This window comes from Arachis stenosperma, chromosome 4 (genome assembly GCF_014773155.1).
Source record: "Arachis stenosperma cultivar V10309 chromosome 4, arast.V10309.gnm1.PFL2, whole genome shotgun sequence".
Lineage (NCBI taxonomy): Eukaryota > Viridiplantae > Streptophyta > Magnoliopsida > Fabales > Fabaceae > Arachis > Arachis stenosperma.
Genome location: NC_080380.1, coordinates 65,557,810 through 65,564,337, shown reverse-complemented (window position 1 = coordinate 65,564,337; position 6,528 = coordinate 65,557,810). Strand labels below are relative to the sequence as shown.

The 6,528-nt window shown below is 41.8% G+C and overlaps 1 non-coding gene across 1 annotated transcript; it reads right to left on the bottom strand.

Moving 5' to 3' along the window:
* Positions 1-547: 547 nt before the first annotated feature.
* On the bottom strand, positions 548-655 carry LOC130978070 (small nucleolar RNA R71). Its single transcript, XR_009085734.1, has one exon. It is a non-coding gene; the product is annotated as a small nucleolar RNA R71 (small nucleolar RNA).
* Between the last annotated feature and the right edge of the window lie 5,873 nt (positions 656-6,528).

The following is a 6,528-nucleotide window of genomic DNA, read 5'->3' as shown; positions in this document are numbered from 1 at the left end:
TCTTCTCTTTCATATGAGCAGGAACAAAGACAAAGGCATTCTTGTTGAAGCTGACCCTGAACCTGAAAGGACCTTGAAGCGAAAGCTAAGAGAAGCTAAGGCACAATTCTCTGTAGAGGACCTAACCGAATTCTTCAAAGAAGAAGAACCCATGGCAGCCGAAAACAACAACAATGCAAGGAAGGTGCTGGGTGACTTTACTGCACCTACTCCAGACTTCTATGGGAGAAGCATCTCTATCCCTGCCATTGGAGCAAACAACTTTGAGCTTAAGCCTCAATTAGTTTCTCTAATGCAACAGAATTGCAAGTTCCATGGACTTCCATTGGAAGATCCTCATCAGTTTTTAGCTGAATTCTTGTAAATCTGTGACACTGTCAAGACTAATGGGGTTGACCCTGAGGTATACAGACTTATGCTATTCCCTTTTGCTGTAAGAGACAGAGCAAGAATATGGTTGGACTCACAACCTAAAGAAAGCCTGAACTCTTGGGAAAAGCTAGTCAATGCCTTCTTGGCAAAGTTTTTTCCACCTCAAAAATTGAGTAAGCTTAGAGTGGAAGTCCAAACCTTCAGACAGAAGGATGGTGAATCCCTCTATGAAGCTTGGGAAAGATACAAACAATTGATCAGAAAATGTCCTTCTGACATGCTTTCTAAATGGAGCATCATAGGTATTTTCTATGATGGTCTATCTGAACTATCCAAGATGTCTTTGGATAGCTCTGCTGGAGGATCTCTTCATCTGAAGAAGACGCCTACAGAAGCTCAAGAGCTCATTGAAATGGTTGCAAATAACCAATTCATGTATACTTCTGAAAGAAATCCTGTGAACAATGGGACAAATCAGAAGAAAGGAGCTCTTGAGATTGATACTCTGAATGCCATATTGGCTCAGAATAAAATATTGACTCAACAAGTGGTGCACGAAATTGTGATCAATACTTTTCCATACACAAAACAATCCCCGGTAATGACTCCAAAGACTTGGTGCTCAATACCATGGCATAAACACAACTTCGCACAACTAACCAGCAAGTGCACTGGGTCGTCCAAGTAATAAACCTTACGTGAGTAAGGGTCGATCCCACGGAGATTGTTGGTATGAAGCAAGCTATGGTCATCTTGTAAATCTCAGTCAGGCAAACTCAAATGGATATGGTGATGAACGAAAATAAACACAAAGATAAAGATAGAGGTACTTATGTATATCATTGGTGAGAGCTTCAGATAAGTGTATGAAGATGCCTTCCCTTCCGTCTCTCTGCTTTCCTACTGTCTTCATCCAATCCTTCTTACTCCTTTCCATGGCAAGCTTGTGTAGGGTTTCACCGTTGTCAGCGGCTACCTCCCATCCTCTCATTGAAAACGATTGCATATGCTCTGGTCACAGCATAGCGGAATTCATCTGTCGGTTCTCAATCAGGCCGGAATAGAATCCAGTGATTCTTTTGCGTCTGTCACTAACGCCCCGCCCTCAGGAGTTTGAAGCACGTCACAGTCATTCAATCATTGAATCCTACTCAGAATACCACAGACAAGGTTAGACCTTCCGGATTCTCTTGAATGCCGCCATCAGTTCTTGCCTATACCACGAAGACTCTGATCTCACGGAATGGTTGGCTCGTTTGTCAGGCGAGCACTCGGTTGTCAGGCGATCAACCATGCATCGTGCAACCAGAAATCCAAGAGATATTCACTAGGGCCTCAGATGCTTGTAGAACAGAGTGGTTGTCAGTCACCCTTGTTCATGGGTGAGAATGATGATGAGTGTCACGGATCATCACATTCATCAAGTTGAAGAACAAGTGATATCTTGGATAAAGAACAAGCGGAATTGAATAGAAGAACAATAGTAATTGCATTAATACTCGAGGTACAGCAGAGCTCCACACCTTAATCTATGGTGTGTAGAAACTCCACCGTTGAAAATACATAAGAACAAAGGTCTAGGCATGGCCGAATGGCCAGCCTCCCAAAGAGGGTTCAATCATCAAAACATCGTCTAATGATCGAAAAGATCTCTCTAATGCAATAGTAAAAGGTCCTACTTATAGAAAACTAGTAGCCTAGGGTGTACAGAGATGAGTAAATGACATAAAAATCCACTTCCGGGCCCACTTGGTGTGTGCTTGGGCTGAGCAATGAAGCATTTTCGTGTAGAGACTCTTCTTGGAGTTAAACGCCAGCTTTTATGCCAGTTTGGGCGTTTAACTCCCATTTAGGTGCCAGTTCTGGCGTTTAACGCTGGAATTTCTGTAGGTGACTTTGAACGCCGATTTGGGCCATCAAATCTTGGGCAAAGTATGGACTATCATATATTGCTGGAAAGCCCAGGATGTCTACTTTCCAACGCCGTTGAGAGCGCGCCAATTGGGCTTCTGTAGCTCCAGAAAATCCACTTCGAGTGCAGGGAGGTCAGAATCCAACAGCATCTGCAGTCCTTTTCAGTCTCTGAATCAGATTTTTGCTCAGGTCCCTCAATTTCAGCCAGAAAATACCTGAAATCACAGAAAAACACACAAACTCATAGTAAAGTCCAGAAAAGTGAATTTTAACTAAAAACTAATAAAAATATACTAAAAACTAACTAGATCATGCTAAAAACATACTAAAAACAATGCCAAAAAGTATACAAATTATCCGCTCATCACAACACCAAACTTAAATTGTTGCTTGTCCTCAAGCAACTGAAACTCAAATAAGATAAAAAGAAGAGAATATGCAATGAACTCCAAAAACATCTATGAAGATCAGTATTAATTAGATGAGCGGGGCTTTTAGCTTTTTGCCTCTGAATAGTTTTGGCATCTCACTTTATCCTTTAGAATTCAGAATGATTGGCCTCTTTAGGAACTCAGAATCCAGATAGTGTTATTGATTCTCCTATTTAAGTATGATGATTCTTGAACACAGCTACTTTATTGAGTCTTGGCTGTGGCCCAAAGCACTCTGTCTTCCAGTATTACCACCGGATACATACATGCCACAGACACATAATTGGGTGAACCTTTTCAGATTGTGACTCAGCTTTGCTAAAGTCCCCAATTAGAGGTGTCCAGGGTTCTTAAGCACACTCTTATTTGCCTTGGATCACAACTTTATTTCTTTCTTTTCTTTTTCTCTTTCTTTTTCGTTTTTTTTTTCGCTTGCTTCCCCTTTTTTTTTGTATTCACTGCTTTTTCTTGCTTCAAGAATCATTTTTATGATTTTTCAGATCCTCAGTAACATGTCTCCTTTTTCATCATTCTTTCAAGAGCCAATATTCATGAACCACAAATTCAAAAGACATATGCACTGTTCAAGCATACATTCAAAGAACAAAAGTGTTGCCACCACATCAAAATAATTAAACTGTTATAAAATTCAAAATTCATGCAATTCTTCTCCTTTTCAATTAAGCACGTTTTTAATTAAGATAGGTGATGGATTCATAGGACATTTATAACTTTAAGGCATAGACACTAAGACACTAATGATCACAAGACACAAACATAGACAAACATAAAGCACAAAATTCGAAAAACAGAAGAATAAAGAACAAGGAAATCAAAGAACGGGTCCACCTTAGTGATGGCGGCTTGTTCTTCCTTTTGAAGGTCTAATGGAGTGTTTGACCTCCTCAATGTCTCTTCCTTGTCTTTGTTGCTCCTCTCTCATGATTCTTTGATCTTCTCTAATTTCATGGAGGAGGATGGAATGTTCTTGGTGCTCCACCCTTAGTTGTCCCATGTTGGAACTCAATTCTCCTAGGGAGGTGTTCAGTTGCTCCCAATAGTCTTGTGGAGGAAAGTGCATCCCTTGAGGTATCTCAGGGATCTCATGATGAGAGGGGTCTCTTGTGTGCTCCATCCTTTTCTTAGTGATGGACTTGAGGTCATGCCTTCTCAGTTGAACCGGCTTTCCTCTTGAATCTCTCTTCCATTGAGCGCCCTCTTCACAAATGTCTGTGAGGACTTGGTCCAACCTTTGATCAAAGTTGACCCTTCTTCATGGCCACAACTTCATAGAAGTGGTCTTGATGCACCCTTGAGATGAATCTATCCATCTCCCATGACTCGGAGGTGGAAGCTTTTGCCTTCCTTTTCCTCTTTCTAGAGGTTTCTCCGGCCTTGGATGCCATAAATGGTTATGGAAAGACGAAAAAGCAACGCTTTTACCACACCAAACTTAAAATGTTTGCTCGTCCTCGAGCAAAAGAAGAAAGAAGAGAGTAGAAGAAGAAGAAATGAGGAAGAAGGGAAATGGCTTTGTGGTTCAGCCAAAAGGGGAAGAAGTAGTGTTTAGGGTGTGTGAAAATGAATGGTGAGGTAGGTGGGGTTTTATGAAGGATGGATGTGAGTGGTGAAGAGAATGGTGGGAGTTGATAGGTATGGGGAAGAGTGGTAGAGGTGATTGGTGAATGGGTGAAGAAGAGAGAGAGTGGTGGGGTTGGTGGGGATCCTGTGGGGTCCACAGATCCTGTGGTGTCAAGGAAAAGTCATCCCTGCACCAAATGACAACAAAAATCACGTTTTGTGCCATTTCTGGCGTTAAACGCCGGGCTGGTGCCCATTCCTGGCGTTTAACGCCAGGTTCTTGCCCTTTTCTGGCGTTTAACGCCAGTCTGGTGCCCCTTTCTGGCGTTAAACGCCCAGAATGGTGCCAGACTGGGCGTTAAACGCCCAACTGCTAGGCTTACTGGCGTTTAAACGACAGCATCATCTTCCTCCAGGGTGTGCTATTTTTCTTCCTGTTTTACATTCTGTTTTTGCTTTTTTCATTAATTTTGTGACTTCTTATGATCATCAACCTACAAAATAAAATAAAATGACAAAAGAAAATATATAAAATATAACATTGGGTTGCCTCCCAACAAGCGCTTCTTTAATGTCAGTAGCTTGACAGAGGGCTTGATGAGCGGATAATTTGTATGCTTTTTGGCATTGTTTTTAGTATGTTTTTAGTATCTTTTAGTTAGTTTTTAGTATATTTTTATTAGTTTTTAATTAAAATTCACTTTTCTGGACTTTACTATGGGTTTGTGTGTTTTTCTGTAATTTCAGGTATTTTCTGACTGAAATTGAGGGTCCTGAGCAAAAATCTGATCCAGAGACTGAAAAGGACTGCAGATGCTGTTGGATTCTGACCTCCCTGCACTCGAAGTGGATTTTCTGGAGCTACAGAAGCCCAATTTGCGCGCTCTCAACGGCTTTGGAAAGTAGACATCCTGGGCTTTCCAGCAATATATAATAGTCCATACTTTGTCCAAGATTTGATGGCCCAAACCCGCGTAGCAATCCGGCCTCAGAAATTCCAGCGTTAAACGCCGGAACTGGATTAAAAGTTGGAGTTAAACGCCCAAACTGGCATGAGAACTGGCGTTTAACTCCAGAAAACGTCTCTACACATAAAAGCTTCAATGCTCAGCCCAAGCACACACCAAGTGGGCCCGGAAGTGGATTTTTCTGTCATTTACTCATTTCTGTAAACCTTAGGATACTAGTTTACTACTTATAGGACCTTTTGACATTGTAATCAGCACCTTATGACCTCATAACATTTCATACACGTTCTTTCCACAGTATGAGCCTCTAAACCCCATGGTTGGGGGTGAGGAGCTCTGCTGTGTCTTGATGGATTAATGCAATTACTACTGTTTCTTATTCAATCATGCTTGCTTCCGTTCTAAGATAACACTTGTTCTTAATCCGGATGAATGTGATGATCCGTGACAATCATCATCATTCTCAACCATGAACACGTGCCTGACAAGCACCTCTGTTCTATCTTAGATTGAGTAGTTATCTCTTGGGTTCTTTAATCGGAATCTTCGTGGTATAGGCAGGACCTGATGGCAGCATTCAAGAGAATCCGGAAGGTCTAAACCTTGTCTGTGGTATTCTGAGTAGGATTCAATGATTGAATGACTGTGATGTGCTTCAAACCTGTAACCTACTGGGCGTTAGTGACAGACGCAAAAGAGTGATTCTATTCCGGTAGGGGAGGGAACCAAACCGGTGATTGGCGGCACTGTGACAGAGTGCTTTGCATTAGCTTTCACTGCGCGGATGGGAGGTAGCTGCTGACAACAGTGAGACCCTACACGAGCTTGCCATGGAAGGAGACATGCGTGTTTGATGAAGAGGACAGTAGGAAAGCAGAGATTCGGAAGATGGAGCATCTCCAAACCTCAACCCATTCTCCATTACTGCAGTACAAGTAACCATTACATGTTCTTTTGCTTTTTACAATCAATCCTGATAATTTCTGATATCCTGACTAAGATTTACAAAATAACCATAGCTTGCTTCAAGCCGACAATCTCCGTGGGATCGACCCTTGCTCACGCAAGGTATTACTTGGACGACCCAGTGCACTTGCTGGTTAGTTGTGCGGGATTGCAAAAGTGTTATTGCAACTTCGTGCACCAAGTTTTTGGCGCCGTTGCCGGGGATTGTTCGAGTTTGGACAACTGACGGTTTATTTGTTGCTTAGATTAGGATTTTTTTTATTTTTGTTGGTTTAGAGTCTTTTTAGTTGAGTCTA